General features: G+C 36.8%; 1 pseudogene; it reads left to right on the forward strand.

Moving 5' to 3' along the window:
* LOC109225062 overlaps nt 1-9,999 on the forward strand; it is a 50,900-nt pseudogene extending 40,901 nt beyond the window's left edge.

Genomic DNA, 11,344 nt, shown 5'->3' on the forward strand with positions numbered 1-11,344 from the left:
AGATTTACTTGATAGAGATTACTTTTTCTTTGTGCTCTTCTTTCTCGCTCAATTTAGTACTTCTGAGAATTAAACAGGTGGTATTTTTTTCAACTTAACAGTTTCTTGAAATCAAAGAAGCAGCACTAAGAGTTTTTGATCTATGTCTTGACTTAAACACACAGGTCTGCCTGGAGGGCAAAATCACCCAGGAATCGGCTAAAAGAGCTCTGAAGGAAGGTCGCCAGCCCTTTGGAGATCAGATACCTTGGAAGTTCTCCCAGCAGTTTGCTGATGATGTATTCCCAAGCCTTTCAGGCGCCCGTATCGTACGCATCGCTACACATCCGAGTGCAATGAGGGTAATGCTTACCAATTCAAAAAATTTACGAAAAACTTCTGAGACAATATTGATCTCCTTCGTGGTTTAAGATGTTAGGGTAACCTCGTTGTTTCGCCTTAAAAGACAAATAGTTTGATATTGAAAGAAGTGACCAAGGAAAAGAGTCTAAAACTTTCAACTTCAAGAATTTCATTCTGTATTTCGTAGTAACTTTTTATTACTATTCTTTATGCACTCGATAATATGGCAGGGATACTTGTATTAAAATTGCATATACTGTTGTATTTGTCAAATGTAACCAATTTAAAACTAAAAAAGTTAAATTCACTTACATGTGTAAAACCAATCGAGCCATAACATTACATCCTAAAGAATACATTACAGCATAATTATAGTACTTGAACAAAAACCTTAAGTAGGCAACAACAGTGTTGGAGGAAGCGTTAATGCGAAGGGTAGTCCGCTTCAGATGACTGAGGCGAAGTGGTTTTAATGAAGCGAGCTTTTCGTCCACTGAAGCATGAAGCGTGTGCAGCTACTGAAGCGAGGGAGGCGTGCATTTTTTATTTTTATTTAAAAAAGGTGGAATTTTTAGTTTTTTACAAAGAAAAGGAAATACCAGACCTGTATCGATATATTTCTCACCCTTGGAGCAACTTTCTCTGGGAGTTGCGACTAGGGTTGGGTCTTTGTGTTGCTCTTCTTCCTCGAGCCCATATATGGTTTCTTCTTCTTCTTCTTCGTTTCTCTGCTGCTGCAATTTTTTTTTTGTTTCTTCACTCTCAAAATCACTGAGCAACAAAATGTTTATTGCTGACCAAATACAGAAGTACTTCTCGGTCCACTTAACCCATCGTCATTGTTAGTTGATTTATTTTATCCATGTGGGAAAGAAGACTTTGTTTTACATTTGTTATTGTTGAAGAGATTAGTGAAGGTTTCACACCAATTTTGTAGTATAAAAAGAATTTAAGGGGAGACTTGCGATACAAAATTTAGCACTAATAATTAAAGCTGCAAATAGATAGATTTGGAATATGACAGAAGTCTTGTCATCTTAACCCATCTCACTGAAAAAAGTTTAAAAATGGGGGCAGTCTGCATATATTACGACAATGGAGGTTTGTATTTAAAAGCAGACATGGAGGGAGGTTTTTGATAATTATCAATCATTTTATTTCCTTATTTTATCAGCATGTCTAACCGTGTCTCACTGTGGTGTTGCAGATGGGTTATGGTTCCGCTGCGGTTGAACTCCTAACCAGGTAGCTTCAAATTAACAACAATTCTCACATCTGGTTTCCATATGATTTTGACAGTTGCTTTGATCACATTTGCTTTCTATAATTTGTGAAAGATTAAGCTACTCCACAGGCCGTTGCTTGTTTTGCATGCTGGTGCTACATATATAATACTCATATATAGAGAGAGGGAGGGAGGCGGGGGAGGGGGAGGGGGAGTGTAGTAGGTTAGCACCATAACAACAACAACAACAACATATCCCGTGTGATCTCGCTAGTGGGGTCTGGGGAGAGTAGTATCTATGCAGACCTTAGTGTGAGGTAGAGAGGCTGTTTTTGAGACCCTCGGCTCAAGAAAAGTGTTTTCAAACAGGTTTGGAAAATAGAAGAGGAAAAAAAAAAAGCTAAGAGGAAAATATTGAAGAAAAGAAAAGTATTGACTACGAAAATAGTAAAGGTAACCAAAGTAAAAGAAACAACAATAGTAATAAAATTGAATGCATAAGATAATAACAACCACCCAATATAATCCCATGAGTGGAGTATGGGGAGGGTGAAGTGTTTGCATACCTTACTCCCCTACCTTCAAGAAGGCAAGAAGGCAGAGAGCTTGTTTCCGGTAGACGGCCGAAAAGATAAAAGAAGGACAACAACAAGCATATCAATCGGAAAACCGGAGCAGCAACAACAACAACAACATACCCAGTAAAATCCCACTAGTGGGGTCTGGGGAGAGTAGAGTGTACGCAGACCGTACCCCTACCCCGAAAAGGGCAGAGAGGTTGTTTCCAGAGACTCTCAGCTCAACGGGAGAGGCAATAATAACCTAAAAGAAATAAGAGAAAAGACATGTAACAGCAAAAGATACCAGAAAGAAAATAACCACAGCAAATAATTGAAAGGACAATAACACAAAACTAATAGTAAGTACGGTAAGAATACATCAGATAATAATAGACTAATAATAACAATGATACTGATAAGACAAAGAGGGAGCGAATAAGGTCTAAACTAGAACCATGTCTCCAACCGAAAAGAGAGAAAACGTTGGACTACCTACCTTATACCCTAATCTTCGGCCTTCATATTCTCTTATCTAGGTCCATGTCCTCAGTGAGCTAAAGATGTACCATATTCTATCTAATCAGCTCTTCCTAATTCTTCCTCAGTCTACCTCTACTTTTCTGTAGACCTATCACTGCCAACTTCTAGCACTTCCTCACTATGCATTTGTGCTCCTCTCAGAGGCGGATCTAGGATTTTTATAACATGGGTGCACCACTAAACATTCAATCAAGTGCACCATTTAGCCTCTTTGGAGCATGGGTGCCAGCAAAGAATACTAGACCAATTCCAAAAAAAATGTACATAAAATACCTAGTTTGACGGAAAGACCATGGGTTCACGTGCCCCGTCAATTTACTAACAAATCCGCCCCTGGCTCCTCTTCACACGCCCAAACCATCTTAGCCTCGCTTCCCGCATTTTGTCCACCACGGAGGCCACTCCCACTTTGCCTATTATATCGCTCCTAATCTTATCTCTCCTAGTATGCTCACACATCCATCTATGCATCCTCATTTCTGTTACTTTCATCTTCTGAACGTGTGAGTTCTTGACTGGCCAACACTCTACCCCATGCAACATAGTTGGTCTAATAACCCCTCTATAACTTACCTTTATCTCTTGGTGGCACTTTCTTATCACATAGGACTTATGATGCAATTGTCCATTTCATCCACCCCGCTCTAATACGATGTGTGACATCTCTCCCCATTTCCTTGGATTATTGACCTAAGATACTTGAAGCTTCCTCTTCTGGAAATGACTTGTGTATCAATCCAAACTTCCCCATCCGCCTCATGTGATGCGTCATTGAATTCGCACCCATGTACTTTGTTTTGATCCTGCTCAACTTTAAACCTTTAGACTCTAGGAGTTATGTCCAAACCCCCAGTTTATCCTTAACTCTGTTGCGTGTCTCGTCAGTCATTACTATGTCGTTTGAAATTACATACGCCAGGGTACCTCCCCTTGAATATGTCGAGTCAATTCATCCATCACCAAGGCAACTAATTATTTAACTTGGAGACAACTCGTCATCATCTGGAAGCTAACATCATAAACCCTTTCTCTCCCTCATGCTATCAAGGCAACTTTTGGATAGCAAGAAGCCGTTTTCTCCCACACAATGAACTTTAGAGTAAACTCTTTGTTCAACTCTTATCATTCTATAAAAAAAGGAGTCCTCTCTTTGTTTGGGTAATCATCAAGAATTTCATGAAAAACTATATAAAGGAAAAAAAGTCAAGTTAAAGGGATTATGAAGCTAAACGGTAATCAATTCAGATCCCTTCAATCCTCAGAGAAGCAAAACAGAAAGAGTGGTTTTAAGTAGAAATGCCCTAAAGAGAAAGAGAGCCATTATCATTTACTTTAATCCTCCAGTGAATGATGTGACAATTCTAAGTAATTCCATCCTTTCAGTTCATATGTTTGCACTGAAAGCAAGCCCATTTACCCTTCATTTCTCCCCCGTTCTGTTATTTCTGATTTTTCTCAATTTTACTTTTCAGAAATTACTTTAATTTATTGGAAAATGGGTGGCATTCATCTTTCAGCGATTATCATTTGACACCAAAATGCTCTTTGAATTTGTGGCTTTTACTTTTTATGAGCTCTTATGTGAGAATAGAGAGACTTGAACTGAAACCTCGTTGGAGCTTGGCAGAGCGGCGAGGAATTCACAAGGGTAGAGAAAGAAAAAGGCGGGAGGGATGAACGAAGAATAGAGGAGGGTGTGTTTGGTTTTAATTTATCTAATGAAATGACAGAAACATCCTCACTTTTGATAGGGATCGTGTTAGATCCCCCCCCAAAAAAAAAAAAAAAAGACACATGCATATATAAGCAGAGGTGTTCACGGTTTGGTTTGGTCGGTTTTTTATTAAAACCAAAACCAAACCAATTTAATCGGTTTTTAAAATTTTAAAACCAAAACCAAACCAAATTAAATACAAACCATCGGTTTGATTGTTGTTGGTTTGGTTCGGTTTTTCGGTTCTTAGTAAGCTAATGATAAGTCGATAATATTAAAATAACGCTAGACAACAATCTGAAAATAATTTGCCAAATTTATGCTTTTTATATATTTCTTTGAGAACTGAAAGTTTATTTACATGTTTATATGAAAAGAATGAACAAAAAACAAACTATAAGGTTGCTTTCTAAAGCTTTAGCCATTGTTGTCTTGCAATTTGAATGTGCTTTCTTTACTCTTGTGGTGGTTTTTTTTACCTCTTCTTTTAGGCAAAAGTATGTGCGGAGGGTTAGAGAATTAGAGTCTATTAATGAAAAGAAAATTGGTCGAATCCTATTGTTTTGGGCTTAGGCAATCTTTTAAGATATAATAGGATAAACCAAAATTCAAAATAACAATTAAAATTATTAACAAAAAGATATTATATCGTATATAAATAATTATTAAATTTTGTATATAATTAATCGATTTGGTTCGGTTTATTTTTCGGTTTTTTAAAAATAGAACCAAACCAAACCAATATTATCGGTTTTTTAAAATTTAAAACCAAACCAATCCAAATCAAAAAAAAATCGGTTTATTTAATCGGTTTGGTTCGGTTTTCGGTTTGGATCGGTTTTCCGTCAAACCGTGAACACCCCTATACGCAGTCCCTATTTTCTTATTTTTCTTGAATGTCCATTTCAATTTATTGTAACACAAAATAGGTGAGGCTTTTGGGTCTTTTTACAACAATTAAAATATCAAACTTTTCTATGGGGGGTTTTGTGTTCTGCCCCTTAATCTCCCCCCCCCTCCCCCCCCCCCTCCCCTCCACCCCTCCCACCCAAACCCTCTCTCCAAATAGCTCTGGTTCTTCTAACATATATTATATCTTGACATTGAACAAGAAACTAGAATTAACCTCTGCTAATTCCGTCCTATAAAAGAATTAGAAAAGCCACTGTACCGCTCTCCACCCAAATCATGTGATAAAATTATCTATGATCTCTGTGTTGGTGACCCCCCCCCCCCCCCCTCAATTTGAGAAATTTTCCGCGAAGTGGATCTCCTTCATCTATTTCAGCTTCTCCAATTATCTCTGGTATTTATCAGAACAAGCATTACCTCGTTCATTACACAAGTTTTTAATGACAGTCTTAATACATGCTGAAACCACTGCTTAAAGGAACAACCCGGGGCCCAGGTGCCGCTTTGGTTTCACAATGGACGACAGAGAGAAGGAAAAAAAACAGAGTGGATAAAACTATTGGGTTTAAATTTAGGTAGAAAGATGAAAAAGCCCTCTCATTGTTAGTGTTTAATGTGTTTGCAGAGTATTTAAGGAAACCTGCTACAACCATGTAGTAGGTTAGCGAAAGTCGTGTGCGTGTGTGTGTGTCCCGCGCGCGCACACACACACCACATAAAATTAAAAGCCAGTTCTTCTCCACTCCATTTTTTTATGGCTTATCTTTCCTACATAGATTTTTTTGAGGCACAATAAGTTAATTTACTGTTAATAGGTACTTTGAGGGTCAGTTGACTCAATTATCTGAAGTAGAGACAGAAGATGCTCTGGAGACTCCGCAAGTCAATGTAACTGAAGCTGCAGAGAAGGTATTCTTATTTGATCTAACTTTGCAACTTGTGCTTTAGGTTATGGGCTTTCCTGTTATCATTTGGGTGTTCGAAAACTGCAAAAAGTACTTTTTAACAATGTTAAATCATAATAACTCCTCACTGAATCTGTCTTTGCTTCATGTTGATGTGGTTTGTCTGCATAGCACTTTGTAGTGCATGATATAATATGTTAAGGCCTTCTGATTGACCATTTTCTGTAGTATGGCAAGTGAGATGGTTGAAAAATCTAGAAAACTTCTATCTGGAATTAGAACCTTTTTAGGTAATTGTTCTTGAATTGAAACTACCTTCCTTTCAGTTCTCTTTGCTCGAAGAAAATATAACATCAAGAACAGATCTTCCTCCTTTGCTTGTCCCATTACGTGAAAGACGGCCTGAAAGGCTCCATTACCTTGGGGTCTCATTTGGACTTACCTTGGATCTCTTCCGCTTTTGGAGAAAACATAAGTTTGCTCCATTTTTCATAGGCAATGCCCCGGTAAGTCTCAGAGTCCTTTGTTCCTGAAATTCTCTTTAGATGTTTGCTATTGAGGACTAATTGTGATCAAACATGTGATTGGATAACATATGATTGGATGAATCAGAACAGCGTAACTGGCGAATACACATGCATGGTCTTGAAGGCATTGAAAAATGATGATGTTGAAGCTGCTGGGTCAGATGAGTGGGGCTTTTATGGTCCCTACCACCGAGGTATCAGTTGCTTTTGTTCTCGAAAATTTAAAGGAGATGGAAGAATCTTTTGCAATGATAAAAAGGAACACAAATTTTTTGATTCCTAACATATGTTCCCTAATTTTCTTACATTGTCAAGAGAGTAGTGACTTCTTATTACAAGCAACCTCTGGAATTATGAAAAATCTCATCGAGGAGGTGAAAATTGTCTTCCTCACTCCGGTTCATATTTTGGCGAAAACAGAAATATACAAGTTTTCATATGTTGCCCCCTCACTTTCTTATCTCCCTGCCTTTCTATTCGCTTCCCATCAATCTAACTAGCTGTTGTAATAGCTAATATTTATTCTATTAGTTCTTAAATTTTTCTTTCTTTCGATTTATTGATGTTGTCTATAACATTCTCAGAATACAAGCGAAGGTTAGTCGAACTGTTGGGTTCTACCTACCGGAAGATGAACTACAGGCTTGCTATGAGGTAAAATTGAACATTTTGGTGTTTAGTTAATATGTATGTCTCTTTACATATTCTTATGATGGCCATAATCATGCAGTGTCTTTGATCCGAAGATCAACTTTGTCGAGCAGGACCCTACTGCTTCTGCTTCAAGTGAATTCTTAAACTTCATGAAGTTTGTTTTGGAACCTCATGAGATGAAGAGGCTTGAAGCTTACTCAAATAGCCTAATCGACTATCCCTTGGTAAGATATGAGTTGATTAGTGAAGAAATACATTATATTAAGTAGTGAAGCAAGATATCTTGTAATACAGTTTTTACTTATCAAAATGGTTAAGTCAGTGGACGTCCTATACCAACAGTCATATTTAAGAAAGAAATCTGAGTACTTTGAGCCACTCAAACAACCTGATTTGAGTAAACCAAATCAAACTTCCACCGATTTGATACACTCAAACTTCTCCTGGTTAGATCTCAATTAGTGATGAGAGTGAAAATAAGCTATATCAAGTAGTGAGAATATTCTCTGGTGGTGCTACTATTCAGATGTATGTTTCAGTATCTACAATCATACGGAGCTTGTGATTAAGAAGAAAAACATAGTGGTAAAAATGCCTGAACAACTTGAAACACTAAAAAGAGCTTAAAGTTGTGCATCTCTCCAATTTGAAGCACCATTAATCTACTGGAATTCACTTTTAGGTGACTCATATTGGTACATACTGCTTTTGGCAACAAGAAAATTCTGAACCAAAAATGATACTATGTGAAATATGTCTGTTATATTTCTTTATAATTAAATAACAGGTGCATGGTTGTCCTCTCTTTCTGTTTTGTGTCTAGGTTTTCAGTTATAAAGGTTGAAGTTCTAATTTGATACATGGGAAGAAAATCCAATATTTAGACATTTGATATCTAAAGAATTTTAAGCATGGAGATCACAAAGGGTCATGTTATCCGGTGCAATAGAATTAGAAAGACCAATAATAAAACAGGGGAAATAAATAAAGGGGTAAAAGATGTGGCCGCAAAAAACCCTTCAAAAGTGGCCAATATTTAGTGTGTGGACATAAACATCTAAGGAGGACAAAGCTACCTTTCCCTTTAATTCTGCGATATTTAAATATCTCAAAAGCGCATGACATTTGGTTTTTTGCTTATTTTCCACGTTAATTATTTGCATGAGCTATTTTTTCACAGATTCGAGATGTTGCTCAAAAACTTGCGCGCGTGTATTTTTTGGAGTATTTGCCAGTTTCACTTTCATATGCCCAGGCTTCCCTTTTGCTTTGCTATGGCCTGCAGCACAAAGACATCCCTGAAATAGAGGTTTGTTGGCTTGCTAGTCTTTATTTTAATAGTTTATCAACACTGTCATGCTGTGTGCAGTGAAATACCCTACTTCTTTTTGTTTAGGCCGCTAGTTTATCCTTTGCATCCAAAATAAGGTACTTTCATTCAATGAACTCCTGTGCTCTTAGTTTACTCGTTTTAATTCTTATTTTACAGGGAGAAATGAATTTGGAAAGCCAGCAGATATTGTCCTTGTTCATGAAAGTCATGAAGAGGCTTTGCAAATACCTGAATAATCTAACATCAAAAGAACTTGACGCAACTGTATCTCGGCTTAAAGCGGTAAGTAGATGAGTTATGTTTCATTCTCGCGTACATCCTATGCTAAGAGCAGTTGAAATAATCTTAACATTAACAAGCTAACAATATCTGCACGTGTCATAATGCTGTGTGTCAATTAGTCAACATAAGCAAATATTCCAACACTTCTCGTGTTAGTTTACCTCAAAATATGAACAATTTAGTTTTAATCAAAAGAGCAGTTGGCGCACTGTAACTGCTTATGTTTTGTTCATCTGTCTTTGCTGAACATTTCGCTTTGCTTGCTTGTTTTTAGATTAAGATGGAACCACATGCTATATCCGTGGATGAAGATCTCCACGATGCTGCAAAGAAAGTCCAGGTTTGAAAATGCTTGCTATTGTCTCTGCAAGTTTTCCCAGCTTGGAAAGTTCTCTACTTACCTAAGATTATATGTAGGATGAGATGAAAGCCAAGTCGGAGGGTTTGTTGGACCCAGAACTAATTCAGCAGTTCGCTATAGTGGACAGAGAAGCTGATTTTGAAAATGCTCTCCGGAATGGTGGTGGGAAGATAGTTCCTGGTGGTGTAATTAGTGTAAAATCCAACAAATTCAAGCTGGGGAAGCATTCTGAGCCGGAGACTGAAAAGAGTGGCAAGAAAAGAAACAAAAACCATTCTGGATTAAAATCAAGTAAGAAGATGAGGAGGTGATCTTGTTGGCACAACAAGTTCTTCCCTCTCGTTTTCATTTCCAACTTCATTTCCTCGGCGGTCTCTCCTATTAATTTATGGCAAGGGGGAGTAGAGCGCGATTATGCATCTCATTGCATATTACCATATTAATTACAACCATCACCGCTATTTATGCAATATTTATAGGTCTACAGATTCTGTTCTTTCATCCCAATGTTGTTAAATTTTCTTGGCAAATGTAAAATATTCATGGAATATCTTTTGACCATGTGATAAGATAGGAATACTAGTTGTCTGTGTTTCAACAAAACAGTTGCTATTTTTCTATAACTTTGCACATGCTGATTATTATTTTATTTGTAATTTAATTTTTTATTTTTTCAATTATCAATTCAAAAATTAGATAGCCCGTGAAATTTTTACGCCGTGCAATCAGTCCCAGCCCATGTCATGATCATGTTTATTATGGGCTTCTCGCATATCCCATACATTCTAGGGTGATTGACAGAAATTGCCTCGTAATGGGTTGGTCTCTGTTAAATCTTCCCAAAGTTAGCGGTACTTAAAAAATTGTATCTGACCCGTGCAGTTATTGCTCTTCAGCATTTCTCTACCGAGTTAATAGAGTTTTATGCTATATTTACTCTACTTATTTGTTAATTTATTCATCAAAGTCTGCTTGGTGGGTATGCTTGTTGGGTTAATTCCTTTTTCTAGGATTCCAATATATTTTTATCCTTTTGGTTTTGAAAATTGAATATATATATATATATATATATAAAATACAAAGGAGTTTTATTTCAAAATATAAGTTATTTTTCAATTTATAGTTTAGTTTAATATTATTTAGAATTCATAATTGATAAGTTTGAAGTATTTGTTATGAACAATAAAAGAAGAAGAAGAAGAGTATAGCAAAGAAAAATAGAGAGAGGGAGAATTCTTATTGATTTGGGATGAATTACAATGGAATAGAACCCTCTATTTATAGGGAAAGAGTGACTTAGCCACCAAGTAATAATCTCTAGAATCTCTCTAAATATAGATATTCATCATAAATAAAATTATATTTATAACACTCCCCCTTGAATGTCTATTCAACAGATAATGTGCCTCGTTAAAACCTTAACTAAAATAAAACCCAGTGGGAAAAAATTCTAGTAAAGAAAAAAGAGTACACATATCTAACAATACGCCTTTTGGTTGCCTCATTAAAAACCTTGCAAGGAAAACTCAGTGGGACAAAACCTTTTAAGGGAAAAAAGAGTGTAACGCGCATTAACTCCCCCCCCCCCCCCCCCCNAAAGAGTACAACGCGTATTACCCCCCCCCGATGAGAGCATCAATTCACATCTTTAAGCATTTGCATTCCAATCTTGTGCCCATCTTCAAAAGATCTTTGGTAGAGATTTGATAAACAAATCAGCCATATTAACTTGAACGAATTTGTTTCACTTTGAAATCATCATCCCTAATAGATGTATTGTCTTCATATGATCTTGTTGGAATTGTCAGTTTAATATCTTCACATAGAGGTAAAAACTCTTGTTATTATATTATCATGCTTATAGTTATAGCAAGATATATCTGTGCACAAATTGCACTGAGGAAGTGGTACCTCAAGATCAAGAATGATGCTTCAAGCAACCTATATCCTTCATGGATTGTCATATAAGTTAAGCCATATAAGCCATAT

The sequence above is a fragment of the Nicotiana attenuata genome, chromosome 4 (genome assembly GCF_001879085.1).
Source record: "Nicotiana attenuata strain UT chromosome 4, NIATTr2, whole genome shotgun sequence".
Taxonomy (NCBI): Eukaryota; Viridiplantae; Streptophyta; class Magnoliopsida; order Solanales; family Solanaceae; genus Nicotiana; species Nicotiana attenuata.